Here is a 14,850-nt window from a genome sequence, read left to right as displayed (position 1 = left end):
GATGACAAAGGACTGCACATAACGGAGACAAGAATAGAATGAGGAAAGGAACATTGTCCCTCTGTATGAGTGGGACACAATAGCACAGTTTGGGTGCCCACAAGCCTGTCGCTGGAGGATGCTCAGGATTTATTCTCTGGCAGTGGATTCGGGTGCTAACGAGCACATGCAACAGAAGACATCATATGGGCCAGCGTAGACAAAGAAAAGAGGACTCTTGGTGAGCACATGTGAGAACCACCAAGGGAATCCCAGAAATAACTGAGAAAGATTTAAGGTAGAGGAGTGAGGTCCTCATTGTGCAAGTAGGTGCAGTGAGTCAGTAAATTTCACCTATTACTCAGTATTACCTTATTTGCACCCATATGTAGAAGATTATTTTCCTGAGCTGATATTTGGAGTCTCCTTAGTACTTGTGAAAAGAATGTCAGTGATGCAGTTTTCCAGGACACAGCTAGTCAGAGAAGGAGCAGGCTGAGTGGAGAAAGAGGAGAGGCTTGAAGCCCAGCTCAGTCCTTAAAAAAGTGAGGTAAATGATATGAGTATCATTTTCCATTCCTCATCTCTTTACTCTTGTTAGATTTAGTTACTAAAATGACACCAGAGGGTTATGAGACTAATAGAAAATGGGATCAGCAGGAAATATTCTAATAGAGGTTAGGTAACATTAGTCAAGTGGAATATTTTTCTCACATGATATGCTACCTTTACTTGGAAGGGAATTCTCTTCAAGTGACCCCACACTTTCTGCTTATTATCACTTCTCCCTCTTGCTGTCTCAATAAGGCAAAGGTTGATTGCTGTGTGAGCAAGATAAGTAACAAAGTGGAGACTTGGTTAATACGTGCTACTCTTAATTATTAACACCTGCATATGAGCATGCTTCTAATCAAAAGATCATTAAATGAAGATTTTACCTCTTTAAGTAAGTCCTGCAATCTTAACTTTTTTCTTTTATTATTTGACAGCTCATCTAAATTCTACTTATGTTAATACAATGATCAGAAACCTGAAAAAAGATCTGCAACTAGTCCTTTCCTATTTGTTGTGGCTTCCACAAGCTTGAAAATGCCTGGAATTGTCTTTTTCTGGCATGTTACTTGCTTTTGGAAAATTTATCATAGGATTATTAAAGCCAACATGCCAGAAAGAACTTTTATAGGTTAAATCATTCTCTGCTTTCCTTTATTATAATCTCCAGAAATAACTTGTTTTAGGAATATTTTTTACTGAGTTTTTGGGATGAAAAGTCAATTAGTAAATTGGTGTGTTCATTCTTCTCTGAATATGATTTGAAATAAAATAATGTCTTATTTATAGATAAGATCACAGAAGAAATATTTGTTTTGTTATTAAGAGTATCCATTCAACATTAAATTATTTTAAATATTCCATATTTCAAATACTTTGAAAGACCTAAGATTTTACCTTACTTAAACGCTAACAAGTTAGACTGCCATTGTTTTATAGATGCTAGCAGAAGACATGAGACTCTTAGGTCAGAGACAAAGAAGTTTGTGACTCAGAGCAATAACAATAAGCTAACTATCAGCATTCTCTTGTTTCATTCCACAGCCTCAGTTACACAATGCAACCCAAAAAGAGCCAGGTGACATCAGCACACACAGTGGGTTGCATTACAAGATAGGAACCTTGAGCTTAGGGAACTAGAATCTTTTATAGTAAGCATACCTGTCCTTTGCTCCAGAGAGAAACACTCTATCTTCAAAACATTCACTACACAAACATCTTTGAAAACATAGTCCAGATCAAAGGCAATCAGTACCTCTGCTCACAAGTGAGCAGAACATGAGCTATCCATTGAGAATTGTCTTCCAACCACACGCATATTTTTTAAAAGTGAATATTCAGGTCATGTCAAATTATGTAAATTAAATGTTATAAGCTCCTCAAAGTAACATTATAATATGAATTTTGCTTTAAAATATATAATCTTAATTTATATGATGTTAGTTAGATTCACTTCCCAGTTAATATTTTTATAGATATAAACATATAATGGTGATAATAATATGAAAAGTCACTCTTTTCTAAAGTGACAATTTTCAATTCGAATTGATGTTTTTAATAAAGTTAACAATCAAGTGGAAAATCAATTGGAAAAAACTTTCATAAAATACACTCAATTATAAGAAAAATTAGAAGAGAAATCGATAAATCTTTACTTTTTTTAAGTATTGATTTGAATAGAGAGACACCAGTATAAATGGGGAGGAAGATCTTGATCTGGGCATTGGGCAACTTGGGAACACAGCTGGATGGTGGGAGGTAGTCTAAAGTCTACATGATGGCAAGTGATACCTGAAGAATGCAAGATGCAAAGAAAAGAAATTGGTCCAGTTCAGATCTTTCTAGTGATAAATACTAGCTGATTAGTGGGGTTTTTCTTTTTTTCCCCTGCTAAGAATACTTGATTGCTGAAATACAAGTTATTTTCTGTTTAAGTTTTATTACTCATAACACTTTCCTCATCTCAAGCCAGGAAAGATAATAATTCTATAAACCCCAAATACACAAAATTTATTCAGGTATTTAAAGCTTCGGGGGGTTATGTTTCCACCCTCCAGTACTTGATATAACTTTAAAGACTAGCTTATTGAAAGTAAAGTAAATTTAATCTCTTTCATTCACTTATTAAGATAAACATGCATCCCTTTGACTTCTGGCACTTTTAGATGCTTAGACAATATGTCTTTGTAATCCACAATGATGTTAATATTGACTTGTGTAAATAGTCTTACACAGTATAACTTCAATGTGTTAGAAAGTTCCTTTACAATTTTCCTCTAACCTGGAGACAAAAAATAAATAACGAATAAACAAATAAAATTATATTCTGGCATCAAAGGAATTGGGCTTTCTCCTCCCCGCCCTGCTCCCATAAACAATAAAAGTATTGATTCCAGAACCAAACTGTCCAGGTCAAGATGTTCGTTTCACCACTTATTAGCAGTGTGACCATGGGTCATTTCCTTCACCTGCTTATGCCTCAGCTCTTTCAACTATGACATGGAGATAATAATAGATTTACTTCAGAAAATTGTTATGAGGACTATGTGAGTTAATATGTATGATATCTTTAGAACAGCATCTGGCACATAGGAAGCACTTTGTAAGTGTTTACTATTATTATATCACAAATAACATTTTTTTTCTTTATTTTTTTCTGATCAGAGTAGTCTAGATCTTAGCAAAGAAAAATATTTACATCAACATGAATTCTATGAGTACAGTGTCAGGCACATGGTAAGCATTCAGTAATCCTTTGTTGGATGAATGGCTATATTAAATGAATACATGATACTCACATCCTCATCTTTTTCTTCTAATTTTACCACAAATCTAATAATTATGTTGAAAATTAAGTGAAAAGTAACTAAAGAATAATCCTGAGCCTGAGCCAGTACCCATGGGAATCTGTTGTGCCCCTGTTTTGGCAACATTGATTTCCTCCCTCTTTTAGACAGTCTGCCGTAGTTTTGGTCAGTGTATGCCTGACTCTTTCTTTCTTTATGGTGTTAACTGTCATGGTGGCCTTCTAAATAGAGCAAGACAAATATATATGCCCTAAGCTAAATTAGCTAATTCAAATAGAAAGTAAAATGTACCGAGTCACATAATATCCTTTGAGATTATATGGAACGAAAAATAAAATCATATTCAACTGCTCTCCAGCCTGATATTTAAAACTCAGAGTCCTGGCATTCCAACCATACCTTGATCCATAGATTTTACCCACCATCACCTTTGGGTAAAACCTATTTGTACTGTCATTTGGTTAGAAAGCTCTTGAGGAGGAAGAGCTCTCTCTGGGGTGTGTTTTATTTTTAATTCCACATAATGACTCAAGTTCTATTTCACTGCCTAATTGAGTGTAGACTGAGTTATCTAACAGATATTTTTTGACATGTCATGACAATTGCCTGATGCTCCACCAAACACTTAGCTATGAAGAGAAACCAAATGTAACTTGGTCTTATTTGGAATGGACTCAGTGTTGAAAATTGTAATGTCACAGCTCCTAGGCATCAAGGTCTATACAAATAAGAAGGTGGATAGAGCCTCAGCAGATATTAAAAATATTAGGAAACTTTTCAAAGCTCTAACAGCATTGTTATTTCTATTAGAATGTTAAAGACTTATTTTCTTCTTAAGAAAAATAATCTTGTTGGGAAAAGGTAGCTCCTAATATCAAACTGACTTGGAAGAAGGGGGCACAATATGTGCAGTTTAGATTTATTTTATTAGTTCCAGAAAGCCTCCACCACAAAATAAATAAAAGGAAAACATTTTAAAGGAGATCACTATGGGCTGAATTGTCTCTCCTGGTCCCCAACATTCATGTTGGAGTCCTAACCCCAAGGGTCTCAGAATATGACTGTATATGGAGATAGGGTTTTTACAGGAGTAATTAAATTAAAATGAGGTCATTAGAGTGGGCCCTAATCCAATATGACTGTTGTTCTTATAAAAAGAGGAAATTCTGACACAGATACATAAAAAGGGAAGATGTTGAAAGCACAAAGAGAAGGAAGCCATCTACGAGTCAAGGAAAGAGGCTTTAATAGAAACCAACTATGCCAGAACTTTGATCTCAGATTTCTAACCTTCATAACTGAGAAAATAGATTTCTGTTGTTTAAGCCACTCCGTCTGTGGTAATTAGTTACAACAGCTATAGCAAACTAATACGGAGATGGAAGACTAAAGATATTTAGAGACTTAAAAGCAGTGACTCAAACTTCCATGGTCAAAATGGCCATAAGAGTCATGAGGAGGGTGGAAAGTTTTGATAAACAGAAGTAGTGAAATATCTTCATGCTCAAGTCTCCACTATTTAATTTTGTATAGTTATAGTCAACTTAATCTTTCTGAACCTTGATTTACTCATTTCTTCTTTTGCTTTGTTTTGTTTACCACAATTAGTGAAGTTATGTAACCCACCATTCTTTTCAGGCTCTACATAGGTGTGTCTGTTGTTAACTGATTTTACCTAAAATATAGTAAGCTTTTCTAATTTATAAGCTCAAATTGATTGTCATTTTGTTTGTTTGTCTTTCAGGAAAATTTTCTTCATTATATCTTTGATTATTGATTGTGTTCCTCAATGATATCTCTTTTTTTCGGCTTATTTTTTTATTAAATTTATTGGGGTAACCTTGGTTAATAAAATTATAGGTTTCAAGTGTACAATTCAATAATACATCATATGTAAAATTATAGGTTTCAAGTGTACAATTCAATAATACATCATATGTATATTTCATTGTATGTTCACCATCCAAAGTTAAATTTCCCTTGAAAGGAGATTTATTCATTTCTAAAATGGGCTGTAAAGTCCTTGAGGCAACCACAGGGAATTTTCCATCATTTTAATAAATAAATCTAGCCCACAGAAAAACTATTTTTCTAATGAATGCATCAGTGATTCTAGGAAAAGAAAGCAAAAACGTCCTCCCTCTTTAAGGAGCTTCCAACTATTTGTACAGAGATAGATTGTACATACAAGGAAATATAACTGAGAAGTAGTGAGTACTCAGAAGAGTGAGGAACTCTAAAGCTCCCAGAAGAGACTCTTGAACCTGAGATGATCTACCAAAGAGGTAGAAACTGCAATGTGTGTTTTAAGGACAACAAAAGGAACAGTATGCACCTGGCGAGAACACCTTTAGGTGGTAGTGCTATAAGTTAATTCTTTCTGAGTCATGGCCTTAAAAACATAAGGGTAATTTGACAACTTGTTGAAGGCAGAAGGAACTTGTCCAAGTATTATGATTAATCAGAGATATTATAAATTCCATTGCAGCCAGTGAATGTTTCATCCCTCTGACCTAGATAATGAAACCTCACAATTCTATTTCACCCCATTGCACTTGGGGTTATTTCGTCTCATTGACATCCCGTTGACAGAAACTGCACTAGAGTTACCTTCCCTCCATCTAAGAAGCAAATGAACGGAATAAACTACACTCCAAAAGGAATGTTTCTAGGGTTCTAAAATACCAGCTCCATTTCAACTAGTAGTCTAATTATGAATTCTAATCTTTTCATCAAAACAGAAATAAAGGTGATGGCCATTTGGCATTGCCATTAGGCCTATGTAATCCATTCTAGATGTCTTTGAAAGACTTGCTGTATTTTACCATTAAGGTTTTAATCTAGATTGACCTTTATTACAGTTATCCAAATGATTACATTTTATTGTACTGTGAATTTTCTATGAATTAAATCAACAGAAAGTTATTAAACTTCTACCATGCACAAAATTAGCTTTTGGGGAGAAATAATCCTAAAATAATTGATAATGATGCTGTGTGATGTACATATTTTCTATTAAAGCCATGGAGAGCTCCAAAACTTTGGCAGTTGATAAATGTTTTACTCAAATTGAATTAAGAATTGGTGGAGAGGTTTGAATTCTGAAGATGATGAAAGAGATCAAGTCATAGATGTATTGAGGATGGCATTAGGTGGAGAAAAGTGATAGCTCTCCTGTTCATTAGCATCTTTACTGATGAAAGGGGGGAGGGCAAGTGAAAAAAAAAACTCTAATTAATATCACTTTGCTCCTTATTACCCACTTGGACTAGAGCTTCATGAATATGGCTGTTGAAGAAAGTTTTGATGGAAAAAAGCATAGGGATCTGAAAGAGAAGTAAGTATCAAGAGAAGGACAAGGAGGACCCAACTCATAATCTAGAGCTTGGCTTTACTCTTAAAGGTAATGGATAGCCATTCATGTCCTTGGGGTAGGGATCTAATAAGATGTGAATTACATTTGGTAAAAATCATTTTAGCAGATATCTTCAGAATGTGTTTCAACTAAAGAAGCAAGAAGTCAGGCTACATGAGATTCTGATCACCTGAGTAAGAGTTGACAGCAAACTTTATAACAACAGTGGTGATGAGAAAGATGGTAAGAATACTTAAGATGGCATAAAGATCAAAAAGGACAACACAGTGTGAATAAAAGTAAAATAAGGAGACCAAGGTGACTCTGAAAGCTGGTAGACATGCAACATAAAGGGATCACCTGTAAGACAAGCTGTTTCAAAGGCCATTTAGTATAATTTCCAAGGAAAGAGATAAAAAAAAATATAACCAGCTAGAGTCTAGCTGTTGCTTGTGACTTACAATGGTTACAGAAGCTTACATGAGCCTATAACACATGCATAAATTAATCACAGCCTGAAGTTCCAGACTTCCTTCTCATCTATTGATAAAGATGCTAATGAGCATGGAAGTGGGTAAGTGCTGTCATGAAATATCATCCTGAAAAGCTATGGCTTTACCTTTTATGGTCTTCAAAATATAATTTTTCTCTACCAAGTCTCACCTTAACTTTAGTAAAATTGTGTTCATGAGGGTCCACACCACCCATGGTGCATTATTTGAGTTCATACGATCAGATTAGGGAACCAAGTGAAGAGCTATTTTTAGAAGTAAAATAAGAAAGAGGGAGGAGAGAGAGAGAGAGAGAGAGAGAGAGAGAAGAAGAAGAGAAAGAAGAAGAAGAAGAGAAGAGAAGAGAAGAGAAAGAAAAGAAAGAAAGAAAGAAAGAAAGAAAGAAAGAAAGAAAGAAAGAAAGAAAAAAGAAAGCAAATAAATACATGCTCAAAGAGGAATATATCAACTTGAGAGTATAACTCCTCAACCTCTTATAGCCAGACAAGAGTTATAAATTTCTTCTCATAGGGTTAATGTCCACTGGCTGGCAGTCTATGCAGTGGAAAGAGGAAGAAGACCAAATTAGATATAGAACACTGGGTTTCGAGTCCGAGCTTTGTCATTTCTTAGTTCTAAGACCTTAGGAAAGCTACACAGACATCTAAACAACACTTTACACCTCTGTAAAATGAGATTTCACTGCAAAACTAATAGGCAATTTCATTCTATGGTCTAAGTAATAAACGACATTAGTACAGGTGTTTTTTACTATTATTAATTTGATTGAGGTGAATGACATTGGTTAATAAAATTTGTAGGTTTTAAGTGTACAATTCAATAATAGGCCAAATGTATATTTCGTGACAAATGAATGAGGCAAACAACAAAAACTCATAAACACAGTCGACAGTTTACTGTTGTTTTTGTTATTTTTATTGTCATTGCCTTGCTGTAAACATAGGCTGCACAACTTTTTTTTTGTAGCTATTTCCTGTGCTGAGGTGGAAGGAGCTCAAGTCTAAAGCTTGTCTTAAGTTTGACCTATTTCCTATTCTAACTTTTGTCATTTTATTTTTATGGAAGACTGAGAAAGGAGCAGATTTATTTTAGTGAAAGTACTTCATTTAGTGGTTTAAATGACAGCAGTCTTTGACAGGAAAATTTTGCTGGGCATGCAGAACTTCAGATCTAAAAGCAATGGATGGTGGTATACCAGGACGGCAGTTAGGACTATACTTAATTATTTAATTCACCAAACTTAATAATGTTTAATAATGATATACTGGAATAAAAGCAGATTTAGGCTTACCGTGTGTTTTATGGATTTGGACTAAAATCAAGAAGCTTCTTCCTTATATTGGGGAGTTCCATGTGGGTTCTCCAGCTCTTTTTTTTAAATCACTAATTCTACTTTCTAGTTTGTCATTGAGCCATATGTCACCCATAAACAGCAGCTCTTTTTCCAGACAAGCAGTGTACAAACTGATATTTTTGGCAAAAAAACAAACAAACAAAAAAAACAAAAAAACACACACACACATATTCTGGGTAATAGATCTGATATCTGTAGGACTCCTCTCTCTACCCAAGTTTCATGACCTTGCGTCTCTTGTGTATCTAAGTCTATATGCACAGCTGAAGTGCATGCTTTTTGGGGAGAAGTTGTGGGTGCACTTTAGGTTCCCTCAGGGACTTTGTGACCTTTGACGAGTCACAGAAACACATCATGCCTTAGAGACAAGATACTCCCACTTACCTCTCTGACAGGTGCTGTCAGAGTTAGAAAGCTCTGGAAGATCCCCAAAACATATACTTAAAATAATAATTATAATTAATAATAGTAATTATTATTATTTCATCACAGGTGAGTCATCCATACATTAGAGATTCAGTGATAATTTATTTCAAAGTTACCCCTTAACATCTTCTTACTTAATCAGGCTCACTCATCATAAAATGTAAATTACATTTTATTATTATTTTTTCCAGCTTTATTGAAGTATAATTGACAAACAAAAATTGTATATATTTTAGGTGTACAACATGTTTACTATATGTATGCATACCTTGTGAAGTGATCACTATGTACAATCAAGCTAATTAACACATCCATCACCTCATATCATTATCGTGTGTGTGTGTGTGTATGTGTGTGTGTGGTAAGAACACTTAAAATCTATTCTTTTAGCAAATTTCAAGTACATAGTATAGTATTATTAACTATAGTCACCATGTTGTAGAGTAGGTATCCATAACTTATTCATCCTGCATAACTTAAACTTTGTATGTACCCTATGACTAACACCTCCCTACTTCTCCCAATCTCCAGCCCCTGGCAACCACCATTCTAGGTTATATTTTAAGAAAAATATTCTTAGGTATTGAAAAGAAAAGAGAGTTTTCTCATCTTATAATTTAATGCATGTGCATGGCCAATATTGGCAAAGTAATTTTTTTCCTTAAATCACAAAGAAGAAAAAAAATGGGTAAATGTTTTTTAAAGTAATCTGTAATTCTGTATCTGTAATTGTGTCAATGCTGATATTTTTGCTTTTAAATTCCTTCAATATTCAACAGGGCAGCTTACCTCTGTGAAGTGTTTCCTTCTCTCCCTGTCCAATAACAAATAGTTGGAAAGTTCAAACATTTGTACTTTTTCTTTGAAACGATTGCCCTAAGTGCGTAAAAGCTGTTTTACAATTTTGAGTATTTTTATTTCCTCCTGATAAAGTTTTAGGTCTGTGCTCATGAATAAGAAGATATATAACTGTCAATAACCATTTTTTCAGCAAACGATGTCAAAGTTAGTTTATTAAACACAATAAACTGTTCTGGTCTTTTCCCCCACGATATAGTGCCCATTTATTTCACATTCTTGTAGTGTAAAATAAACATGATAAGTCTATTGAGATACTGCTGTGATTATTTGTTTTTAAAATTTAATAAGAAGTACTCTTCTGAGTATTCTGTTTCCTGTCCTAGGAAACAAAATTAGAACTGATAGTGATACATTATCAATTTTCACAACTATAAAAATATTCCATAAAGCAAGCCATTCTCTGTGCACTCAGGTGACACTTCAAGCTGGCCAGTGAAGTCATAAAACCCTAATCCTTTTAAGTTAGTTCTAAGTTAATTTTCTATTTACTTGCAGGGTTTAAGAACAAAAGCCTATGATTCTCTTCTTTATGCAGGTGAAAAGAGTATGGGGACGCTGCAAACAGGTTTAACTGAGGGACAGGCCTTAATAAATTTGTTTTGTAAAACTGAGCAAAATAATTTTATTGTCCAATATTTCCACTTCTCATACAAAGGCAACATAAACAGATTCTCTTACCCACAGTGTCATAACCATGAAAATACATAATAAAGTTAAAGACAACTCTATCTACATATACATTCTAACCAAAAAAAATTCTGTCAGCAGTGGTGAGAGAAACGTAATGCTTTCAGACTCTTTCATTTTTCTCTATTCTCAATCTTGGTATTGGTTTAAGTAGATGTGTTCTCATAACCAATTAGAGGCATAATACTGAAACGTGCAAGGCCATTGGGGGCAGCTACATTTGAAGCATAATGTCATTTATAATAAAGAAAAATATTTTTAGACCTCATACAGACATTGAAAATTCTGTGGCTATGAAGGAAATAATAAAATGAGCAAGGAGACGAATACATACAGCTCTTTTCTGAGAGCTTAAAGAAATAGAGATATTTCTATCAGTCCTCAATAATACTCTCTAATTTTCATCTCTTCAGCTGTCTTAGCCTGAAGCATGGTTTTGTTTTGTTCTAAAGGGGATGAATGTTGGGGAGAGGAATTGTTACTGATTCCCAGATTTTAAAAAAATACAACACAGGAAGAATTCCGATGAGGGAATCACAATGGCTGGAGTTACTATTTTTCCCTTCCTCGTCAGTGGTTTGATGATGAGAAGATACAATCCTGTCATTATCACTCTCTTTTTCAGGAATTTCAGCAGACAGCAATCTGCTCATTGTATTCAAGCTTCATGAAAATTGGTTTCAAAAAATGAAAATTGGTAAAAGAGATAACTGTGAGATATTGCCTATAGTGTTAAGTTGAAGCCTATGAAACAAAGATTATGTATATGCTAAAGTGAGATTTTCAATAAGAAATTTTGGATTTTCATGACCCAAGTGTTAGATTTCAGTACTGATCCTGTTTACTGAGGATACAATTGAGGTGAAAGGTAGATCCAACAAAAAATATACTGGGGTCCAAAGCGGTCCAGATTCATTATTATTACTTCCAATTTATTACTATTGTGGAAATATTTCTTAGGTGTTATTAGCAATAGAGTGATCAGAATGATATTTTGAGGTTTATACTTTTATGCTTTTAAATTCTAGGTAGTAATGTTTCCCTATGTTAAATAAAACTATTAAGAGTTCTAAGTTTTTCCTCATTTTTATCTTCCTTTCCAACTCCTTCCTCTTCTCATCATCACATTGTTAGCATCTCTAAATAATTTCATATAAAAGCAAAATTTTTCTTGTATGGGTGAGTAGAATGCTAAGTTCTCTTTGGGGACATATTTATACATTTTATTATAAAGTTTAGTTTTCGTGCATTTGTGTTTGTGCTTTAGATTTCAAGATTGTAGTTGTTTTCCTCTCTGAGTGAAATTTTTCTCTTTGCTAAAGCACTCTGATATCCTTTCTAAAACATTTCTGTAAACAAATTTATCTCCATTACTACCACAAGTAAACAACTTTTTTTCTTTCTCTAAATTAGTTATTTCATCTGTCAATGATTGAAAATTACCTTGTATTAGAGGTTGACACCAAAACAAAATATGCTAAGCCATATGGTTCACCTTTTCCCAGGGTGGGTTTTTTTTTTTAATCATTATTTTTCATTCAATTTTTATCTTAGATAAAGCATTTGAGAAATTCTTGATGTGAAAATAAATTTTATTGTGCTAAAGACTTATTCTTTTGGGGATGAAACAGCCAATAAATATTCACCAGAATGTTTCAGTTGGGCAGCAGCAATATGTTTTCTAACTCTCAAGCAACCAAGTCATCTGCTATCTGGAGCCATCCTCCTTGTTTACTGAAAGATGACTGTCAGTGAGGAAAAAAAACTGTTCCAACTTTCGATTCTATTAGAACAGGGTCTTTTCTCACATGATGGCTCCTTGGCCTTCTGAGGATAATCTCTAACAAGCTGGCTGGGCGTATTCCAACTGAGGATTTGACACTTAGCAGGGAGAGAATAGCTCTACTGTCAGTTCACAGTGAAAAATAAAAAACTCCAGAAAACAAAAGAAAAAAAACAAAACAAAAAAACAGTCCCTTTCTAGTCTTTGTCATGAGTTTTACACACAGGAAACTTTCTAACAGGTCCTCTGAAATGCTGGCCTAATAGAACTTTCCTTCTTGGTCGAACCAGACACTAATGGAGATATATGGAAGGAATCCCTGGAGAGAAACCTGTCTTCTCCACTAGGCTCCCCAGTCTCTCCTTCGCTGGGACTCTAAGAGAGCAAGTATGCTAGAGACACAGATGGAAGCAAGCTAATTGAGAATGTTCTTTGTGATCTCCAGAGATCTCGGACAGACTTTTCTAAGGAAAGAAATCTCTCAGAAAAAATGTGCTCAAAAATGTACACTCCTCTGAGACTTTTGGTAACCAGGGACAGAAACCTAACTCAATCTAGCTTTATAAAAGAAAGAAGGGAGAGAAGGAACTTCTTGGAAGTCTAGATATGATTGGATCCTGGATCTAAAGGCAGTCCTCAGCAGTATACATTTCTGTTCTATTCTTGCATTCACAAACAGATCCCCAGCAACACAGAGCCTACAAACATCTTTGAACTTGTGATCTCAGATAAGGAGATACTATTTCTTTCAGTAGCTCTGGCAAGGGTTAATGGAAGGCTCTGATTAGCTTGAGTTGGGTCAAATAACCATTCGTAAACCAATCTTTGTGGCCAGCAAGATAAATGACCAGAACTGAGTCAAGTGTTCATTCCTAAGAAAAGTAGGGTGTTGGACAAATATGGGAATTTGGAAATCACCTGAACCATTTGGACTGAAAGATAATATTAAAGACTGAGGGAGAGTCATTTCCTTAAGGAGGTACTAGAAACAGAAAAACATATGTCTGCTGCACATGTGGAAAGACCATGATTGGGCATTGAAGAAAACCATAAGCTTCTCAGTGATTGAAGAAATAGTTTGCATAAGTCATATTGTGAATTGGAGAGCGAAGCTGTGGACTGAGTTTTGAGAACATTCAATTTTAAGTAATTTCATTGTACTTTGATGGTTGGTCTGTCTGGAATAAATTTATGAACTCAATTACATTTGGGTTTGGGGTTTCTATGTTTTATTTATATGTTTCTGTTTTTGTTCCCTTTCTATCCACTGCATAACAAAGCTCTTATACTTCCCAAACCATCTGGCCCCGATGTCCCATACCTAAGTAATGACATAAACATTCTACACCTCATTCTTTTCCTAATGACCTACCCTATGCTTTAAACTCTAAAGTTCTTCAGGGAAAATGATGATAAATATAAATTAAATGAGTATTATTTGTTACCTGGCAAGATATTATTGATGTTTCAAGAAAAGTTATTCCTCAACACTGTGGCTTCCAGACTTTGAGATTGTCATAGACTGGCAAAATGAGAGTGAGAACACTACTGAGAAAGGAGAGGAAAGGAGAAGGAAGAAGGAGTGGGGAGATAAGAGGAGAGGAGAATTGAGATGAGGTGAAGCAAAACAAAAAAATTAAGAACTGGTTTAGGGTTTGAAAGCATTTTATTCTGGTACATTGAAAAAAAAAACACTACTATTTAAGAACACCAAAGTTTTATAAAAGAAAGGATATTTTAATACTAAAAAATCTAGGAAGGGTTTAGATTAATATTCAAAGAAAATCGCTAAAATTTTAAAAATTCAACTTTTTGGAAAACTCACTGAAATGTTCTGAATCAGCCAGAGATCATTTAATACTTCATCTCAGAGCATCCTTTGCCAAAGATTAGTGTTGGGAAGCTCACTGTTACTCCCAAAGGGTTTGGTAGGAGTTTGGGGACTGCGGCTCATCAGTGGGAGAATTTTATGGCTATCATTCCCTCATATCATGAAGATAAATAATTCCTCTATCTGTAAAGACCTGGCCTTGGTTCCAGGTTGGGAATTCTGATAGAATTTACACACATTAGAATCATCCTCGATAGAAACCTTTCATCAATTAGCATAATATACTGTTTCCATGGAAGGAAAACTGAGACTCAAGAGGTAAAAAGACTTGACTAAGGCCACACTCTGAAAGTGAATCCTATAGCCAAGGCAGAACTTTTCAAACCCAGACTCAGCTGGCATTCAGACAGAAGTCAGGGAGAAAGGTCAAAACTTGAAGACTGAACACAGCCTAGATGGGCCTGCATCAAGAGTGGGCAGAGGTGGCCACAGGTGATGGGGAGGATTCCAGACCAGCAGGTGGAGCACTTCGGCAAAAGACAATGGTGTCAAGGAGTGGATCCCAGCCTGGCCATCAGGGGATTTTGTATCTGGGTGTGTGATAGTGGAAAAAACCCAGGCGATGTCTTGGACTTGGAAGTTTCTAGGTAAACCCCATGAAGTCTAAACTCTGAAACACTGGATTATCATTATCAGGCTGATT

General features: G+C 34.9%; 1 long non-coding RNA gene across 1 annotated transcript in view; it reads right to left on the bottom strand.

Annotated features, from left to right (window-relative positions):
• The window catches only part of LOC120598669 (uncharacterized), a 103,571-nt gene that overhangs the window by 68,129 nt on the left and 20,592 nt on the right, over nt 1-14,850 (bottom strand). The window lies entirely within an intron of this gene.

The sequence above is a fragment of the Pteropus medius genome, unplaced genomic scaffold (assembly GCF_902729225.1).
Source record: "Pteropus medius unplaced genomic scaffold, Ma_sr-lr_union100, whole genome shotgun sequence".
Classification (NCBI taxonomy): domain Eukaryota; kingdom Metazoa; phylum Chordata; class Mammalia; order Chiroptera; family Pteropodidae; genus Pteropus; species Pteropus medius.
The sequence above is the reverse complement of the archived record's forward strand: the minus strand, read 5'-3'. Positions and strand labels throughout refer to the sequence as shown.